The sequence below is a fragment of the Periplaneta americana genome, chromosome 5, assembly GCF_040183065.1.
Source record: "Periplaneta americana isolate PAMFEO1 chromosome 5, P.americana_PAMFEO1_priV1, whole genome shotgun sequence".
Lineage (NCBI taxonomy): Eukaryota > Metazoa > Arthropoda > Insecta > Blattodea > Blattidae > Periplaneta > Periplaneta americana.
In genome coordinates, this window is record NC_091121.1 from 129,331,555 (window position 1) to 129,353,168 (window position 21,614).

The 21,614-nt window shown below is 35.2% G+C and overlaps 1 protein-coding gene across 7 annotated transcripts in view; it reads left to right on the top strand.

The window, feature by feature from the left end:
• Positions 1-21,614, top strand: part of LOC138700190 (ras guanyl-releasing protein 3-like) — a 615,134-nt gene that overhangs the window by 298,460 nt on the left and 295,060 nt on the right. The window contains exon 1 of one of the 7 annotated variants that reach the window (XM_069826617.1): positions 20,425-20,504. The exons of the other annotated variants lie outside the window; for them this stretch is intronic. The gene's annotated coding sequence lies outside the window, so the exon portion shown is untranslated. Of the gene's footprint in view, positions 1-20,424; positions 20,505-21,614 lie in introns of those variants that run through there. 7 annotated transcript variants of the gene reach the window in all.

Sequence of the window (21,614 nt, forward strand, 5' to 3'; positions counted from 1 at the left end):
TGTGTGTTGATGAATTTGGGTAAAACAAGCTTCTGTATGCTACAATTTAGCAACACATCAAAGTAACATAACCTCATATTACATTGAGAAAGAAATTTGGAGGTGGCATGACGTAAAAAAAGTCATCCCACAGTCGTATTACTCTATGTACTTTTCAGGTACTCTGCCATCTAGTGTTGGTTATTGCAAGCTCATTTCTCGACAGTAGCGACGCATAGCGTCCGTTATTTTCCAGTTGCGTCCAAATTTAATATAAACTTGGCTGATCTGTTTTATATATGATCTAGGATGCAACTTAAAACTTGCGCAAGATGTGAGTGGCGTATGTAATTTTTCAAGTTAACGGTTATTTACATTGTGCAACTCGACATTACATGCAGGACAAGCTTAAGTTGCATCGTGGACGAGTACGTTAAGAAGGAACACGTGAGAACGAGAGGAAAATAAATGGGAAGAAGAATGAAGAGGAGAGAAGAATAGGAAAGAGAAAGAAAGGGGAAGAAGAGAGAAAAACAGAAAAGTAGAAAGTGAAAGAAAGAAGATAAAGAAAAATGGAGACTAGAGAGAAATGAAGAAGAATGAAGATGCAAGTAGAAAGAGGAAAAGGATATGAGAAAAAGGAAGAGAAGGAGGAAAAAGTTAAAAAATGAAGAAATGTAAGAAAATTCAAGTAAATTATAAGGAAGAGGAGATGGATGGAAAGAGGAAGAGAAATGAATGAGTTGTTACCACAGTCTAGAATACTCGTATATACAGTCACGAAGCTCAATACGTAGTAAATTGCATTTATAGATAGTTGCTAACCAGTAGGATCACTAATATCGCCTCATTACAGACAATTCGAAATAGTACCGGCACAGTCTATTGTTCCTAGCACCCTCACAACTCAAGCTTCGTGACTGTATATACTAGACTGTGATGTTACGCTGAATGTATACTTGACTAGGATCTGAATTACTGCACATTATTTTGTTATATTTATTATTATCTCACATTAGTGAGATCGAAACTCGAATATGCATGTGTAGTTTGGAACTCTATTACTAGTACTGATTCAGCAAAACTGGAAAATATTCAAAGGAAATTTATTTCATTATGTTCGTACAGATTTTTGCCTAATGACTCCAGGTATAATTATGATAAAAAATGCGAGCACTTTAAATGTCGAAGCTTGTATGCCAGACGTCATGATCTCGATTACTTATTCTTATGTAAGGTCCTTAAAGGTGACATTAATTGTCAATCTTTCTTAAACAGTATCAGCCTTCGTATTCCTATGAAGGACATGAGACATCACAAACTCTTCTATATTAGAAATTCTGAATCTTCGTCGCCGGTTTCCAGATTTATTAAAAAAGCTAACTTACATGTAGGCGATTTCGATCCATTCTATGTATAGAAGTATTAGAATATGGCAATGTCTTTGCTAATATTATTTGCATAATCCTTATGCACAAATTGGTAATACTTTTGTAAGAATCAACTCCTTTCCCTAAAATTTTATAGTATTAATTCTTGTAAATTAATCATTGTAATCTATGTTCTTCATTTTGTTGTTAACTCAGTTATTTAATTTGTACCATAGTTCGTTTTAATGTATTAATTGTATCACTGTGCTGGACTTTTATTGGCCAATGGCTGTTGTCCAGCACATAAATAAAATAAAATTATTATTATTATTATTATTATTATTATTATTATTATTATTATTGTCATCATCATCATCATCAGAAAAGGCCATAAATATACTTCCTGCAACTGTTAAGCTTGAGCCCTGACTCAGAATTCGTGCTGTAGTGGTGACTATGTCTACCACGTGGCAACAAGCATCGACCTTGTTTGTGCGACCGTGAACGGATCGATGCTGCATGCGCCAATTATACTTGATGCATGATTAATATTAGGTGCTCATACAGGTAATTTGATCCGAAAAATACATCGCAGATAGTACAGGCTGACTCGTTCTTTCGAATTTCCTAATTAATTTAATTACGGTGGAAAATTAGCGGAATTCCACGTCACTGGTTAGAGCTAAAACTCTACAGATGTGTGATTAAACGTCGAGTAGTGTACAATTCCCTTTTTTCATCATAAATTCTAATTGAAGTTCAAATTAATGGATGACATATTTCGGAGAGCGTGTATTCATTCGGATGGATACCAGTGATGTGTGTTACACTTAATTATTCGAGTAGGCCTATTAATTCGGTTGTTCCGGCTTGGAAAGTATTTGAGTAGTCGTATGTTATTTAACGACGCTTACAACTGCTGAGGTTCCTCAGCATCGGAATTAATCGGAGGCGAAAAATGGCCGACAAATATTGCTTACAGCTTTCTGTCAGGAACAAGGTTCACTTACGTGCCATAAATCTACGACAAGGGAGCAGAGATTCACTTTCCTTCCGGAAGGACAATGCTGAGGATTTTGTGACCCTTAAACTCTCTTGCTCTCGGCCGGATTTAAATGCTCAGCTCTCGGATAAAACGGGGAAATATTTGAAGTAACGAAAAAATAACAAAACATGTTCTTAGAAAAACTATTTTTGAATCTTGAATTATGAAGGAATGTTCGAAATATGGCACGAAAAACAAGAATATTCCATGATCATCCATGATGGGTTGTTGGAGCAGGATGATATTCGATCTGTGACAGGAAAAACTACTCCGACAAAGCGATATACTGTATCGGTTTTTTGAAGCATGGAGAAATTTTTAATATTTAACAGAGAATAATTTCTTCAAAGAAACGTATGATAGATACTGGTCAACAATGATTTTGTTAAATGTACAATTTCCGCTGTTTCTTATGTAATTTCATCTGCTGATTCCAAAAATGAAGTCAGGATTTTTCTACCACCCACCATTTGTTTGTAATTTTATAAAGACTAATTCATTTTATTGCTATATACAGTCCTTAACATGCTAATGAAAAGAAAATATTTCAAATATTTCATTTTATTGCTTTAACAATTAACTTTAAGAAGTCAGAATTCATACAAATAAATTTTATTCCTCATAAGACTGCGAGAGTTAGTATTAATTCTCAGTTGAGTTGGAACTTACAATCATGAAACAAGTTTCATTAACCTGTGTTTTCTTTGTCCTAATTTTAAGTGTGGTAAAAGTATCTTATAAAGTAAAACATACCTCGAAATACTGTGTAAATCACAAACAATTTTTGTTACGTTTGTTGTTAGTTAACTCTGAAAGCATACAGACTAATTTTTACTACACTGCGTAAAAGAGCTTAGCAGAGTTACTTTGATTTAAAAATAGATGAGGACAGGAACTGGGCCCCTGAAATTTGTTGTGCTCCGTGTAATTATAGTAACTGTTGGATAAAAGGATACCGTCATATGCCTTTTCCAGTTCAATTGATATGCCAGGAACCTAAGGATCGTCCAACAGACTGTTACGTTCTAGGAACCACAGATCAAAAGATTACAGAGAACTTGTCAGCGAGCTGATTCAGAACTATAACGTGACGGGGTAGTATGTCTCTCAAAATGACTTATTCGATTCCCATCTATTTTCTCTTTCCTCAAAATCTTCGGGTAGTGAGCGACGAACTTGGAGAACGTTTTCATCAGTATTTTTCTGAAATGGAAAGGCGCTACCAGGAAAAATGGAGCCCAAATATTCTGTCAGACTACTGCTGGACACTCAAAAGAGATGTTTTCCAAGCCACGAATAGCCTACACATTTTAGGTAAGTAAATATGATTTTAGGTAAAATGTTACAAGGTATCAATACTAGAAAAGTTTGAATTACATTTCATATAATTATTCAAAAACCCTGCGTGACAGAAGAATTTTGAAAACATATTTGAAATCAGCACGAAAAATGCTGTAAGAATCACCCATTCTTTATCTTTTAACAGAACATAAGTATGTTTAATTTTGTTAACCATAATTGGAGTTATGAGAAGTAGCCTATTATATCTGTAGCAAAAATGAATCTCTCTAATTATTATTACAGCATTGAGAATTGTTCGATTCGTGACAAAGAAAAAGTATCCGAAGAAACGTATGTTATAATAATGAATAATGACAATCCGAATTATAATTGTAGGCCTATTATTCTGAGAAAATCTACCCGTACGAGCAAATATCGTGGTAAAATTTAAATAACCATTATTCATATGGAATCCGATGAGTGTCAAGTGCCAAAGTATTCAACTTAAAATACTATGTTGGATTGCTAGACAAAATGCAGTTATATCGTTCTTCCACAGGCATATTATAATGCATTTTCCTTCCCTTGTTATGAGAAGACTGGTATTTCTAAAAACCTGAAAAAGTATTTTCAACAACGTAATGCTTAAAGACCGGATTTTAAAGGGAAAATTTTTCATCAAAAAAGGATAAAAAAAAGTGGGTGAAAGTTATAGCCAAAAAAAAAAGGACTTGAAAAAGGACTATATTATTCCCCAAAACACACTTCAGCACATTCATGGATATACATGGCACACACAATCTTACATTTATCTCTTCACAACATAATAGAATTGTTGTATTTGATATAGTCAAAAAAGGACTTCAAAAAGACTATATTACTACCTCTAAAACACACTTCAGCACATTCGTGGATACACATAGCATACACAAGCTTATATGTATCGCTTCACAACATCAGGAAAGTGTTGTATTTGAACAGATTCAACATTTCAATATGTTACAATATGATTCTGACTCTTTGAATGCAGAATGCCTTTATAAACAGGAAATGACCGCTCAACATCAATTGAAACCAGAGGTGAAAATTTTATTTTTACCCTGAACTCTAAATCAGCACACTTTATTAGCTTTTCAATGTCTGGAATCAGAAGAAGAACGATATTTATTTTCGCTTCCTCAGGAAGTTATAGGCCTATCGGAAAAAAAAATATAGGAAAATTATCTAAATGTTTGCGATATTCTGTCAAAAAAAAAAAAAGACTAAAATAAGAGATGTTTTTAAAAAATGGAAAAAAGATAATCTGGACTAAAAAGCGAAAAAAAGGGACGTCAAAACCACATAATTTCGTCGGTGGAAGATAGTTTTGAACATCGTAATTATTTCATGTTTCGTGTTGAAATAAAAAAGTGATTCCGTTTAAAATTCGGTCTCTAGTAATGCTCAATTACTTTAATAATAATAATAATAATAGTGAACCATGTTACTAATTAGCGATGTATGCAATGGAGGGTCGAAAGGAACTGGCCACTCTACCTCTTAACTTCCTGACATAGTTGCCTCATGATTGAGGCCTAATTAGGGTCACTTATGAGGTTCCAACCAATCTTCGGATTGCTGACTAAACGTACAATAATAATAATAATAATAATAATAATAATAATAATAATAATCCAAAATGTCACTTGATGGCAGGAGATTACAATTTATGTTGTAGCACCATAGTGCTTCTATATGAAGCAAATGAAGTTTTGCATAAAAATCAGCTCTTTCAGATGTTGTTAAACTACAGAGGGTCCTTTAAAAATGTTCTCGATGAGGTCGTAACTCTCACAATAGTTGCAAAAATATATATTTTTTTTTCAATAAGAATGTTCCCTTCTAAATGCAAGGTGCGAGCTTTTTCTTCATACTCGCTTCATTCGTTCTCCGGAACATACGAGTCTGGGTTTGCAGACATACTATTGCCTATCACATTACACGTATTTTACTTTTCTGTTCATATTGTTAAGAAAATCAGTTAAAACAAAGAAAGTAAAAGTGCGAGTTCAAAATGAGGCAGTAGAACAAGTGGACAGCTTCAAATACGTAAGTAGTAACATGAGCTGCTGTCTGGAAGTCAAAAGGAGGATAGGAATGGCAAAGGAATCTTTTAAGAGAAAAAGGAGCATCTTTTGCGCACCTTTAGAAAAAAGAGCTACGGAAGAGACTATTGAAGTGCTTTGTATGGAGAAGAAGAATCATGAATTTTATGACGAAGTGAAAAGAAACGACTGGAAGCATTTGAAATGTAGACATGGAGAAGAATGGAGCGTATGAAATGGACAGACAGAATAAGAAAAGAAGCTATGTTAGAAAGAGTGGGTGAAGAAACAATAATGCTGAAACTGATCAGGAAGAGAAGAAGAAGGGCTGAGTCACTGGTTATGAAGAAACTGGGTACTGAAGGATGCACTAGAAGGAATAGTAAGCAGAAGAAAAGTTCGGGGCAAAAGAAGATGTCAGATGATAGACATGAAGCTATGTAAATCGTATGCAAAGACTAAGAGGAAGGTGGGAAATAGGGAAGATTGGATAATGCTGGGTTTGCAGTGAAAGATTTGCCTTTTTTGCAGAAAACTATGAGTTAATGAATGAATTTCGAACAAATCATCATTTTGTGTCTTTGGTTTAATATAGGAACCTATTCTTCATTATAGTTTATGTGCTGCGGATGAATTGACTTGTAGATGCTGAATATGAAGAAAGTCCTTTCAATAGTTTAGGAAAATCGCTATTCACAGATACATGGAATATTGAAAACCACCTTTTTTGTATCTGGAGTCTAAAAACGTGTAACTCTTCGAAAATATCGACAAATTTTTGCACCATCACAGTACTTTTCATTTTGCTTTGTATAATGAGAAAGGGGAAATAATCGTATTAATAATAAATACCGTGTTGTGCATCACTATACAGGTTGTTAGGGGTTTGAGTTCACAAATTTTAACAGGAGTTCTTTGTAGAGCCAATACTTCTAATGAAATATTTTTCCACAACGCATAGTTCGAAGTTTATTCACAAATTAATGCCACGCACAATACTAATGGTTTAATTCTCACCAGGCGTTCTCAACCTGGTGCTCGCGAGCACCATAGTGCTCCTTTAATGACATTTAGTGCCTCGTCATGTGAGTAAAAATGTGCTCGCGAGCACGAACGCTCCTGAGGTATTTTTTCAATTCAAACTTTGTTGTACGAGCCGGAAGAAATAGTGTTCCTATTCATTATAATATTTTAGCGACCTGACAGGCCTTTTAATATTTCATGGTGTAGGCTATAACCCCTTTCAATTCAGTGTGGACTTAATTAGAAAAATCAAGATTATTCAAGGGAATTATATGGCTGCCCGTGAGGAATTTGAATTGAAAGATCTCCAGTCCTCCTTAACGCTGAAATACTGTATTTGTTTCAAAAAGAGAAATTCATAGCGGAAGATATATTAAATTCCGAATATTGCAAAGTGTTTCCAATGTCTATGTTCGTGGCGACCTGTCTATGCGAAAAACTTTTCCACTTTAGAAATAACTTCCTCAAGCACAAATAATCACGATTAACTGATTACATCTGCAGGACCATTTACATGTAGCTATAAACGACTTATCCTTGGATATGTCCACATTTGTGGAGTAACGGTTAGCACGTCTAGCTGCGAAACCAGGTGGTTCGATTCCCGGTCGGGGCAAGTTACCTGGTTGAGGTTTTTACCGGGGTTTTCCTTCAACCCAATATCACCCCGGAATAATTTCACCGGCATTATCACCTTCATCTCATTCAGACGCTAAATAACCTAAGCTGTTGATAAAGCGTTGTAAAATAACCTACTAAAATAAAATAAAATCCTTGGACATCACTGAATTTCTGAGCAACATTCAAGTTCAAGGATATCATTGCTTGGTGAATGTTTTAAAATTTATGTATTTATTTATTTAATTACTTATTTATTTACTTATTTACGTAGTTATTTATTTATCTTAATTTTGTATTCATATTAGTATGAGATGCATATGAAGGGTTCAGAGCCATAGCGGGCCAAGCGCCATTTATTTAAAACGGAGAAAGCAAGGGTTAAAATTAAGTAAATACCATAATTTACATATCATTTAATTTTAATGTGCATACTTTATCTTGCTATATGCTTCGTTAAATTATGGTAATCACTTAACTTTAACCCTTTTTTAATAGATGGCGTTTGGCCCACTATGGCTCTGAACCCTTCATATATATTAATCCTATTCGATTTCGTGGTGCTCGCTCATTTAGTATTATAAGTGGACAGTGTTCACAATCTTGAAAAGGTTGAGAACCCCTGAGTGACACGAACGTACAGATGATAAAATTTGAGTATTTAATTTGTGAATAAAAGATTCACTTTATGCAAAAAGAGATAAAGACAAATAAATTGTGCATCTTTATATTATCTATCGCGACATTCATAGTAAACCTTATAATTTTAAAGAGATATGAAAACATCGACAACGAAACTTTCCACACAATTAATTTTTTATCGGTTGAACCATGCGTTGTAGAAATATATTTCATTAGAATTATTGGTTCTATTTCAAACAAAGAACATCCTGTTAACCCTGCAATGCTCCCCGGGGTGAACGCGTCACCCCAGATGACTCTATTTTCTTCTGTAGTTTAGTCTAATAATTATCTAATAATAGCTTGGGCTATTCAAAGACAATAAAAGTTTCAATGACCTGTAGTAGAGAGAGAGAGAGAGAGAGAGAGAGAGAGAGAGAGAGGAGAGAAAAGTCGTGGGGTGTAAACATACCCCAGATGAGCAGTAATGATGTCCAAAACAGGGTGAGCAGTCTAGGGTTAAAAAATGTGCACTCAAACCCCTAACACCCTGTATTGTGATTAGTTTTAAATTCATTGCTGTCCTGCTACAACCTCACATATGCCTCGCAGAATTGAAGAACTCTCCCACATTTTCCACACAACCGATCTAAATAAGTGAATACGTACTTAATTGAACGATCCTCAACTGCATCATACCGCATTCGAAATGCTCTGCATTGCGATCGCTTCTCTGTGTGTTTGAATAATACGCTCGTATTTCCACTCTGAACAGTGAGCACGCGCCAAGCCGTACACAAATGTATGAAGAGTCATACGAATAGAATCCACGTACATCGCTTAAGAGTGAAAGGACTTCAGTCGTTGAACTAGAAAATGTGTTATGAATGTAATGCGACTCTTAAAAGCCAGGCAGGCACCTGCATAATGTGTGCTTCCTGTTTTGATGTAGGTTTAAACCCATTCTACGAAAATCGCACGTTGGTTATTTGTGAATGAAGTACTGCAGCGGCTGGCTGAAAGTTCAGAGGGGTCAAAGTTCAACCTCACTCATGTGGGAGGACTTGACGCTTTTTCTCCACCGACCTGAGTAAATGGCATAGGTTTACTCTAACAGTCAAGCACTGACTCGGGGATGTTTCAGAAAGATAGCGCGATGTGTGCATAGGTTATAATTTTAAATTAATGCCTGGTCACCGATTCAATGTAGCGTGGTAGGGTGTGGTTTGTCGACAAATCTATTAGATCCGTTTCGATTCTCGGCAGGAAATTGAAAATACCTATATATTCCATTCGAACCAGGTATAGACTATGCCGCTTGTTTTGTGTTATCTGAATAAGTAACTTTATACATTGCTTTTAAGGTCCTGTTTACACAGAATTTGAATTCAAGTCATTATTTCAAAATTGTATTTACAGATAATCCCACAGAAATTACACAAATTACATTTCACATTTTCATATTCATCCTCTGAGGCTTATTATGTACCGTGCCTTCCTTTGGATCCAAGGTAGAGTTTGAATCCTAGCGAAAGGATGTATAAGCCAGAAGATTATCGAACTTAAATACCTGCTTAAACTAGATGACAAATTAAATTATATGATTACTTTATAAACAAGTTACAATAAAATTGTTAATTTTAATATATATCCTAGGACACTTCGTTCTAAAATAAGATAAGGGCAGCCCCTAACATCTGTAGTTAATGAATTCCAAGAACGGATAGTGTATATTGTAAAAGACGCGGAAGTTCTGTGGAAAGGGACTGACAATTGAGTATCGTATCGAGACCGGGTATACAGATTATGATGTGTGGATAGATTATGAAATCGTGATGCAAGATATTTAGGGGTTGGTGTGTGCAAAATCTGATAGAGAAGAGATCGTATATTGATACAATAAGTTGACATATTGAACATTTTCTCTACTTGATGTGGAGAGATTGTATCAAAAAGACCTTAATAAATCATAAACTAAGCCTTTTACATATGAAGGGTTCAGAGTCATAGTGAGCCAAGCGCCATTTATTAAAAACGGAGAAAGCAAGGCTTAAAGTTAAGTGAATACCATAGTTTAATGAAGATTGACATATCATTTAGTTTGAATGTATAGCTATACTTTATATCGCTTGCTATATGTTTCCATTGAATCCATTCCTAAGTTTTGCCCTCTATTTTAAATATCCTGTATACATCTTTATGGTCATAATGATACATAGACCTATATATAAGTAATTAAACGTAGAAACAGAAATAAGTAAGAATTACATGTCACAGAAATCCGAACACCATATTTTACTGGTTTTTATTATTCTTACATCAATCGTGGTGCACTCGGTGGTTGAGACTACAATTGTTAGATCGAATAGAGTTTAATTTGGCTCAGGTGAAGTCCCAGACTCTTCTGGCTCACGTAATGTTTCCGAGAAAGGCAATATACAGGGTGATTCACGAAGTTTTACCGCCACTTAGGGAGGGCTTTGCTGAGGTCAAATGGAGCAAAAATGCAAATAAAAAACTTGGGTCCGACTTATAGTTAATTTGCTATAGGTTATTGAACATTTGAAAGTAGTGGTAAGATTTAATTATATGACTACAGAAAATACAAAAAATGGATACAATTCCCACTCTCGTAACTGCTTACTTGTTGTAAACATCATTCTGCCCATCAACTTTCAGTTTTACAAGATATTTTCAAACGTGTCTCCTTCTGTCTTGAAATGCTTGGTCGCGCGCTTATGAATCGCTCGCTTTGCATTCCTTAACTTATCTGAGCTGTTCCTGATTGTTGCTGTGACGTCTATAATGCGCACAATTAATTCTTGACATGTGTTTACCTTAATCTCATACACAAGATTCTTCATCACCCCATAAGCAATAATCAAGGAGTGTCAAATCTGGGGATCTGTCTGGCCAGGGATAAGACCTCCGCGACCAATCCAACGTGTGAGAAATACTGGTTTAGATGATCTCTCACGGCGACCCCATTAAATTGGAAGTGCATACGAAGTCTCGTTGCAAGAGAAACATCGTCTAGTGTAGCAATTCGTTCTGTAGAAAGTGTAGGTACATGTCACCATTTAAATTTTCGGGTAAAATGTATGATCCTATCAGCTGATCAAACAGGACACCACACCATACATTTACATTAAATCGATGTTGAAAATTGGTTTTCTCCATGGCTTTAAGGTTAATATCTGCCCATTCATGTAAGTTATTAATGCCATCCCGCGTCAATTATGACTCATCAGTGAACATGTTATAGCAGTAAAATTCTCTATCATTTCCGTCCAAACAGGTGTAGAACTCGACACGTTGGGCATGATCTTGTGGCTCTAAATTTGCACTTCTTGAAGATGATACGGATACAGTTCATTTACATGGAGTTACTCTGATTGAGTAACACCGAGTCGCCGAGCTACATGTCTTGTTGAAGTTCGAGGACTGCGTTGTACAGCGTTGAGAATATTTCTTCTTCTGTTACATCATATTGTTGATGTTTTCCATGCTGGATACAAATATTGGGGAGTGAACCAGTTTGCCTTAGTGTGTTAAATGCCCCCCTAATAGTCTTAGGATTCGGAATCCTACGATTAGGATAACGGTGATGATATTCGGCGACAGAAACTGTTGCATTTTCCTCACACACATCATAAATAAAATATACCATATCCTATCGACATATTCCTCAGCTGTAAATTTATACAGCGTCTTGAGACAACAAGCTCCTAACTCTCCAATGTATGACCGTCAACTGAACATGCTAGAAATGATTCTCGATGCATTACAAACTAAGCGCATGGGCTGACATTTCAGAGCTCTATTCACACAAGCACGTTTAAAAAAATCAATTATTATTCCTGAATTATGTAAGATAGGAAAAAAACTTTATTAGGAAAATATGTTCCAAACCACTTCAGGAAAATACTCCATTAAGGGGTTAGATACAGCTTACAGCAGTAAAAATTTGGAAATATTCAACATGTTTTTCCTCCATTACTGTATCTTGTACAATAATGAAAATTGTTATGTGTAAAACACTGTACTTCTGCTATATGAAAAACTATTTCTACGACTTAAAAAAAAATTATTTGCATTTTTTTTTTTAAATTAATTGTATTGTGGAATGACGAAGCATTTCCCACATAACTCAAAAACTATCACATTGTGGTGAAATTTTTTGTGTTTATTTATGCATGTCATACCTACAATATGTTGCAAGATCACCTCTTTAACGTTGATAGATTGTTTGATCAAAAATAAATCCATTTATAAAATGGTCAAGTATCAGTACTTTCTTCTAACACAAAATAAAAAAAAATATTTATTAAGGAATGTAGTTGAAAACATGAGTTTCAGTAATAAAATTAAAGAGAGAGAATATGAAAAAGTTAATAAGTTTATGAATTATGAGGGAAACGCTTCATCACTGCACAGTGAACTGCCACCATTTCTTCGAATTTGTAATATATATATATATAATTTTTTTAAAACCATAGGACAGTGTTTTACACATACCAATTTTCATTATTGTACAAGATACATTAATGGAGGGAAAAAATGTTGAACATTTGCAAAAATTTTACTGCTGTAAGCTTACCTAACCCCTTAATGGTGGCAAAACTTCGTCAGTATATATTTGATTGAAAGATCTTGTCTTGACTGAAGTATCACGAACTATTGAATATCTGTTTTATTTACGTAAAACATTGCTTGTTATGAAAACAGATACATTTTCACAACCTTTTCCGTCTTCGTGTTTCTTCTACTCTTCCACCGATTAGTATTAGGGTAATTCTGCTGCCTGCCAATCCTCTCTCTCTCTCTCTCTATTTGCTTTTTTAAGGGGTTTCATGTAGACATTTGACCTTTTGGTTGGACTCAGATGTCAACATTACTGATCCTGTCAGGTCAGAAAATGCTGTTGATCGCAGAAATTGTATTCCTGCTGTTTCAAAGTATTACTTGTCAAAACTCACAACACGTGTTATAAAAATAAAACTACTGTAAGTTAAAGTCGCTGTTTTAATCCTTCGAATTAGAAACAATAAATAACATTTTCATTGTAAATAATTGCACTGTCGATCAGGATTGGCATCTTTAAAACAAAATGTTTTAAACAGTGTTCAAAATTGTTTAAAACAATATCCGCTGATTAAAACATGATATTAATTTTTAAGCCAACAGAATTTTTCGTTATATGTATTATTTATTTTCCCGTTAATAATAAACAACGTTTAAAACTTTATCTTCAAAATATGTTTTTTACAAGTTATTTCTCTCGTTTTCTAGTTGTTTTATTTTATCCTAATTCTTACAATGTAAAATCAAGTTTGCCTTCTGTTCGGGTCTTTAGAAAACGTACAATTATGAATTTACAATGGTGCTCCTGACTTTATAGAGCCAGACTTTTACTTTTTTTTCAAACAAAAATTATTCCTAATAAGAAATTTTTATAGAATACACAGAGCAAACAATCCGAATGCTGATATCTGCATACAGGTCTACTGCCCAAAGCAGGTTTTGTTATATTTATAAGAAATCTAACTAAAGATAATTTTAAGATGCTTCTATAAAATATTCTAGTGTTTTTTTACTTTTCTACAAACTTAGCTTAAAATTTCAAAATGAAAAACTGAGATACAAAATAAAAGCTCATAAGTACACCGTAGGGTGCTAATTTTTTTCTGTTGTACTACTGAGTCATTAAACCACCAAAGACCACTTCTACTTCATGAAATGTTTTGGTTGATGAGTGCACGAAAAACTCATGCCAGTTTGGCAGCCTTCTCTGTGTACAGGTACAAAGTAATCGTTCGATTATGATCACTCGCTCACTAATCGACACTCGATAGTAACATCATAAGAAAACAGAAATTCGGATATTTAGTTTGATTGTGTTTCTGTTGTGTGGTCCAAGCAATAAATAGTAAATCCAAAGTAATCGATGTTTTAATTATGCTGTCTAAATATTTAGGGAAACAAAATTCTGGTGATGAGAATCTTTTATCGAAGAAAAAAAACATAGGCCTATGTTTATTTAAAGAGCTGGGTAGATGGGTATAATTGGCTTGCTTATGCCCACGTGGAATAATCCTTCTTCAGCTCACAATAGGTCACAAATTGCCAAATAGCAGGAACAAATGCTTGCTTTACTGTTTTAGTGAAATCTGAATTGCAGATTTGTGCCAATTCAAAATTGGACTCTCAAGCTTTTTTATAATGTTGTAAAAAATGTTTTCTCGCTGTTAGTAGATGCTAGATCTTCAGAAAAATATAAGCTATCAAACTGAGGTAAATTTGAAAATATTCTTTTTTATGAAACTCATATTTTTTAAATTATGGATATTAATTTTATGAATAACCTTATTTAGTTTAATAAACAATACGATACATTTAAAATGTCTAAAATGCCAGTTTCCCGAATTTTTCTTTAAAAATCTGGAATTTCGCTAATTTTTACAGTGCCCATCAGGCAACTGTATGTATAAAACATGTTTAATATTTAAAAGAACATGTCAACAGTTAAAAGGTAATCAACTCAAAATATCAACCATTTCCACGAAATTTCAAATAATAAAAAGTGAGAGAATCTCAATGTACAAAATATATCCTGAGTATCCAAGGAAAAGTGCAGTTGCAGCCTTTCAAATAGTAACAGGGCATGACTATTTGTCAAAACACTTGAACAAAATTGGAATTTTTTCTTCACCACTTTGTCCATTGTGCAATCTTCAGAAACAAATGGATCAGAATCATACGTCCAGCTCTTTCCTCTAAACTCACTACGTGAGAAATATTGGAGAGCAAGCGAGTTACTGGCTTTATTGCCAAGAATTCAGCATTTTACTTAACGACAACAACAACATATTTCAAAGTGACACTATTTCATTATACTATTTTAAAACAGTATAAAACAGTTTAAAACCAAACAATATGTCTTTTTACATTTTTTAAATAAAATTCTTTTTTCCCAACCCTGCCGTCGATAGCTCACATGTACGCATGCCTTATCATTTAGTGAATCGAGTTTAATCCTCTCTGTATTATTTGCGCTGGGTTAGATTAGACTCTCTTCGCTATCCCGCGCTACGAGCGTGCTAAACTAGCCCCGGCTATCGACTGATTACTTATACAGGATTCATATCATATCGCTAACACTGATTTATGAATACGAAAAACATTAGTTCGCTGATCATCCACCGGAAGCCCGCGCTAAGAATGTCTCTGAATACGGCCCTCAGTGATCATCAACTCGATGCCCTGTGACGTCACCTCATCCTGCCCTGCCGCCTGCTGCACTCATGATTCGCTTCAGCGGGCAGAGCTCTGACGAAAAAGACTGAGGAGGTTTGCAGTGGCAGCTGCTTTTTTATGTTAATTGTTACTCATATTGATCTAATGAAACTTATAGTAATGTGAATGACAAATACTAGTATTTTACGTGTATGGAGCCAATTAATTGATAGGTTAGGAATGAAATTAAAGCAGAATAAATCTGAATTCTGCATTTTAGATTCAATTTTTCCTTTCATTTTATCATGTTATAAAATATAATACAACGTAACATTAGTTAATGCATTTACACAAATGTGCTTCATTGCAAAATGTGTAATAGAAAAAGTTACAAAACATGACAACTGAAAGCCTACCCCTCTACTGATACTATTGAACTCTATTAAAACGAATTTTACTCCTTCTTTAATTGAATGATATTTACATAGTACTTAAAATGAAACAGACACAAATGCATTAATGAGCCATTAGTGAAAATACTTCTATTATTCTGCTTATTTTTCAAGACAAATTTACATTTCCTCTTGCGAATAATTAATTTTGTTACAATTCAGTCTTATTTTTTCATTTTCTTACGCTAATGATCATTTCAATCTTGCCTCTTCCTTTTCTTCTTCTTCTCATCCTCCTTCTTCTTCTTCTTCTTCTTCTTCTTCTTCTTCTTCTTCTTCTTCTAATGTTTCCTCACCTTCATTCTCCTTTTCTTGTTCACATTCTGTAACATCTCGTTTTCCTTCTCCTCGTCTTCATTTTACTCCTCTCTTAACTCCATTTCCTTCTCTTTCTGTTTTCCTATTCCTCATATCACATTTTGTTTCTTTTCTCCTTCCCTCTCTTCTCCATTGTCTTCTCTTACTATTTCCTTATTCCTTATATCATATTCTGTTTCTTTTCTCCTTCCCTCTCTTCACCGGCATTATCACCTTCATATCATTCAGACGCTAAATAACCTAGATGTTGATACAGCGTCGTAAATAAATAAATAAATAAATAAATCTCCTTCCCTCTCTTATCCATTGTCTTCTCTTTCTATTTCCTTATTCCTTATATCACATTCTGTTTCTTTTCTCCTTCCATCTCTTCTCCATTGTCTTCTCTTTCTATTTCCTTATTCCTTATATCACATTCTGTTTCTCTTCTCCTTCCCTCTCTTCTCCATTTTCTTCTCTTCTATTTCCTTATTCCTTATATCACATTCTGTTTCTCTACTCCTTCCCTCTCTTCTCCATTGTCTTCTCTTTCTATTTCCTTATTCCTTATATCATCTTCTGTTTTTCTCCTTCCCTCTCTTCTCCATTGCCTTCTCTTTCTATTTCCTTATTCCTTATATCACATTCTGTTTCTCTTCTCCTTCCCTCTCTTCTCCATTGTCTTCTCTTTATATTTCCTTATTCCTTATATCATATTCTGTTTCTCTTCTCCTTCCCTCTCTTCTCCATTGTCTTCTCTTTCTATTTCCTTATTCCTTATATCACATTCTGTTTCTCTTCTCTTTCCCTCTCTTCTCCATTGTCTTCTCTTTCTTTTTCCTTATACCTTATATCATATTCTGTTTCTCTTCTCCTTCCCTCTCTTCTCCATTGTCTTCTCTATTTCATTATTCCTTATATCACATTCTGTTTCTTTTCTCCTTCCCTCTCTTCTCCATTGTCTTCTCTTTCTATTTCCTTATTCCTTATATCACATACTGTTTCTCTTCTCCTTCCCTCTCTTCTCCATTGTCTTCTCTTTCTATTTCCTTATTCCTTATATCATATTCTGTTTCTTTTCTCCTTCCCTCTCTTCTCCACTGTCTTCTCTTTCTATTTCCTAATTCCTTATATCATATTCTGTTTCTTTTCTCCTTCCCTCTCTTCTCCATTGTCTTCTCTTTCTATTTCCTTATTCCTTATATCACATACTGTTTCTCTTCTCCTTCCCTCTCTTCTCCATTGTCTTCTCTTTCTATTTCCTTATTCCTTATATCATATTCTGTTTCTTTTCTCCTTCCATCTCTTCTCCATTGTCTTCTTTTTCTATTTCCTTATTCCTTATATCACATTATGTTTATTTTCTCCTTCCCTCTCTTCTCCATTGTCTTCTTTTTCTATTTCCTTATTCCTTATATCACATTCTGTTTTTTCCTCCTTCCCTCTCTTCTCCATTGTCTTCTTTTTCTATTTCCTTATTCCTTATATCACATTATGTTTATTTTCTCCTTCCCTCTCTTCTCCATTTTCTTCTTTTTCTATTTCCTTATTCCTTATATCACATTATGTTTCTTTTCTGCTTCTCTCTCTTCTCCATTTTCTTCTCTTTTTAATTATATTATTTCTTCTTTCCATCCCGTTTTCTCTCCTCCCAATTATGTTATCCTCCTTAAGACTGTTACATGTGGACCGAGAATAACGCAACATAGTTTTGTGTGAATTGCATATGCTCTATAAGCCTACGTTCCTGCCACAAATTTTCCGTAGTTTGTACTCGTATTAAGGCTGGTTCACAATAAACCGGGAATAGAAACGACAACGAGAACGAGAACGGAAATAATGTTAAAATAAGTGTATTTAAATGTGAGCGTTCACAACAGTTAATTGTGAATGCTCACATTTAAATACATTTATTTTAACAATATTTCCGTTCTCGTTCTCGTTGTCGTTTCCTTTCCCGGTTTATTGTGAACCAGCCTTTACACTAATTCACGAGAAATGAATTCCTCGCATCTCCTTTATTAACATAGGCCTATAAATATTTTGAAGATAATTTCGAATTTGTTATAGGCTATATGATTTTGATCGTAAAGATGTGCAAATGTCAGTCATTATAGTTTTAATGTAAATATAAATTTATGGAAGGATACTTGCATACCATTCTGTATTGTTGTTTGAGATCACAAGCCCATCCAAGACGCGGAGGAGATTTCTGAAGGGAGATCTCGATAAACTAGTGTTCATCTAAATTTGACACGACCTCACTCCTTTACTCCCTCCCTTCACACAAATATTGCAATTGCGGCTGGAACTTTTCAGAAAAAAGTTCCAACCTTATTTACTTATTATTGTTTAGCTCATAGATTTCCTTAAGCAATTAGTTTACTTCTTATAAATTGTGCATAAACTTATTGTTTACGTTGTAATTCCGTATTTATTTATTTCAGCTTCTTCGTGTTTATTTTTGTTCCTCACCTAATGATGAGAGAGTGTGAACTGAAATCCATGTCAATCTATATTGATATCTCATATTAGAAACATTTTATTGTTAACTAGTAGTATAGTATAGAAATGGTATGGAATGGAATGGAATTTATGGGGGGGGGGCACTACGGCCTGTTAGATCTATTGCGGTAAACCTCAAGCTAGGCGCATTCCCAAACTCACACTGGCTGACTACACTAAGGTACACTGCGTACCCAGGTTTCGAGCAGGCAACCCTCCTCTCGTCCCTAGGCCAACTCCCTCGTTGCGTCGCCAGCCGGCGATCCGGGAATGCTATGGAATGATAACGACATGGAGAAGTGGTGACGTAATGATGTAGATGATTAATATGGGGAAAATGGGAGAACCCCGAGAATAATCCCAACTGCGACCTTATCCGCCACAAGTGTCACTATGGATTTTTCAACGAAAAATCCTAGACCTGACTGGGACTCGAACCTGACAGGCTGAAGATGTGACCACTTAGGGGCTAGTAGTAACAAGGCACAAGGAAAGAGAGTTGTTAATCTGTTAGTCTTCATTGTCTACCCGAATGCCTCCCAGAATTAAAAGTGCTGATGTCGCCACTTTGAAAAATTCTATGCGCGTAGAGTAAATTCGGCTATGGATAATGAAGAAAACCGTTAGATCTATCTATCTATCTATCTATCTATCTATCTATCTATCTATCTATCTGTCTGTCTGTCTGTCTGTCTGTCTGTCTGTCTGTCTGTCTGTCTGTCTGTCTGTCTGTCTGTCTGTCTGTCTGTCTGTCTGTCTGTCTATCTATCTATCTATCTATCTATCTATCTATCTATCTATCTATCTATCTATCTATCTATCTATCTATCTATCTATCTATCTATCTATCTATCTCTTGATCTCTTGGACTCTCACTTTGAGAACGGAACAGAGATTAAGAGTGTTCGAGAATATTTGGGGCTAAGAGGGATGAAGTTACAGGAGAATGGAAAAAGTTACACAACGCAGAACTGCACACATTGTAATTCTTCACCTAACATAATTAGGAATATTAAAAGCCACCGGCGTAGCTCTGTCGGCTAAGGCACTTGCCTGCCGATCCGAAGTTGCACTCGCGCGCGGATTCGATCCCCGCTTGGGCTGATTACCTGGTTGGGTTTTTTCCGAGGTTTTCCCCAAACGTACTGCGAATGTCAGGTAATCTATGGCGAATCCTCGGCCTTATCTCGCCAAATACCATTTCGCAATCATCAATCCCATCGACGCTAAATAACCTAGTAGTTGATACAGCGTCGTTAAATAACTGATTAAATAAAAATAGGAACATTAAATCGAGACATTTGAGATAGGCAGGGCATGTAGCACGTATGGGAGAATCCAGAAATGCATAGCCTATAGAATGCTAGTTGGGAGGCCAAAGGGAAAAAAACCTTTGGGGAGGCCGAGACGTAGATGGGAGGATAATATTAAAGTGGATTTGAGGGAGATGGGATATGATAGAGATTGGATTAATCTTGCACAGGTTAGGGACCGATGGTGGGCTTATGTGAGGGCGGCAATGAACCTGCGGGTTCCTTTAAAGCCATTTGTAAGTATTTATTTATTTAGTGATGCAGCTGTATTCAACGTCAGTGATACTTTGTTTATTATTTTGATAAATATTTACGTAGGATGTTGATCTAGTTTTGCATCTGACAGAAATATCGCAGTAACAGCATTGAGCGTCCTTTGAAAGAATGTAACTGGGCTCGAATATGCGATATCACATTACATTTTATTCGCTCCTGTGTCGATTTTTACGATGTGTTGTTTGCCTAAAGAATTGCATGTGCGCTGAATGATTAGTAGTTAGACAAAGCTTGTAATTCTGTCGTCTTGCGCAAGCAAGCACTTGTTTTGGTTGCCATAGATACGAGGGGGTGGGGGAGACAGTAACGTTATGTGAACTGAGCGGTAGGAGTTTCAGTCTGAGAGAGAATCTGCAAGAGGGACTACAATCTTAGGGGTTGAGGATTTACGCACATTCCTTGAGGTAAGTACAGTAATTGTTGGTGTAATTTGTGCTTCGTAAAGTATACAACGTCCATGCCTGGTTGAGTTTAGATTTATGGATGTATTTTTGTGTCACATTGCAGCATATATGAAACACCTGGCGTGAAGCCAGTGTTGTGTAGGCAAGTCTACGCTATGATATGATTTACTTCAGCCCAGGGCCATAGTCCGCAGTTTTTACTGTAGTGATTTCTCTTCGTAATTTATTAGTGGAAATTTGAATAAATTAATATCCATAAGAAATCTTACGTACGTGTTTTTGTTTCTAAGAAAAAACGTTAAGTTTTTTATAATTATTAAACTTCTATATCTCCTCACACTATACGCGGGGGAGAAAACATACTTTAAGGGGTTAGGTACAGCTTACAGCAGTGCAATTTTTGGAAATATTCAACTTTTTTTTCCTCCATTACTGTATCTTGTACAATAATGAAAATTGGTAGAGTGAAACCTCTTTAAGCCGACCACCAGAAATTGCACACAAAAAGTGGTCGTCTAGAGAGGTGGTCTTCTTAAAAAGGTATCAACAATTTAGATTTATACAGTATTTAATCTAACTACGTACATTCACCCGCACAATACAGTATCGTAATTCTTAACACTTTAATTTCCCTTTAAAATCCAGTTTGTCAAGTAGGCCAAGAACTTGTTAGGGTACTGTTTTGTCAAAACTCATACAAATCCATCTTTCCTAAACATTTTGTCAGAAGTGATATTGTAAATGGTCAGACAGACTTACTGCATCTTTTGACTTGCAATTAGGAAAATAGCCTAGCAATAAACTTGAATAGTGAACCTGGCTTTGTTGTTCCTCACCGACGCTGAAATGCCATTATTTCTAAAATTCTAAAGGCAACACAATATAACTACCTGAGACAACCGATAGAATGACTGAAAGCGGCCTGCGGGCAGGGCGAGAGTGAAGAATCTGTTTTTTTTATTATTCTAAGTATAGCCTACTGTATAGGAATAATACTATAGTATTTCCAATTTTATTTTAAATTCTGGTCGTATTAAAGGGGGAAAGCCATTAATTTCGCGGTCAAAATCCACGGTCGTTGGTGAGGGAAAGGGGTGATCGTCTTAAAGA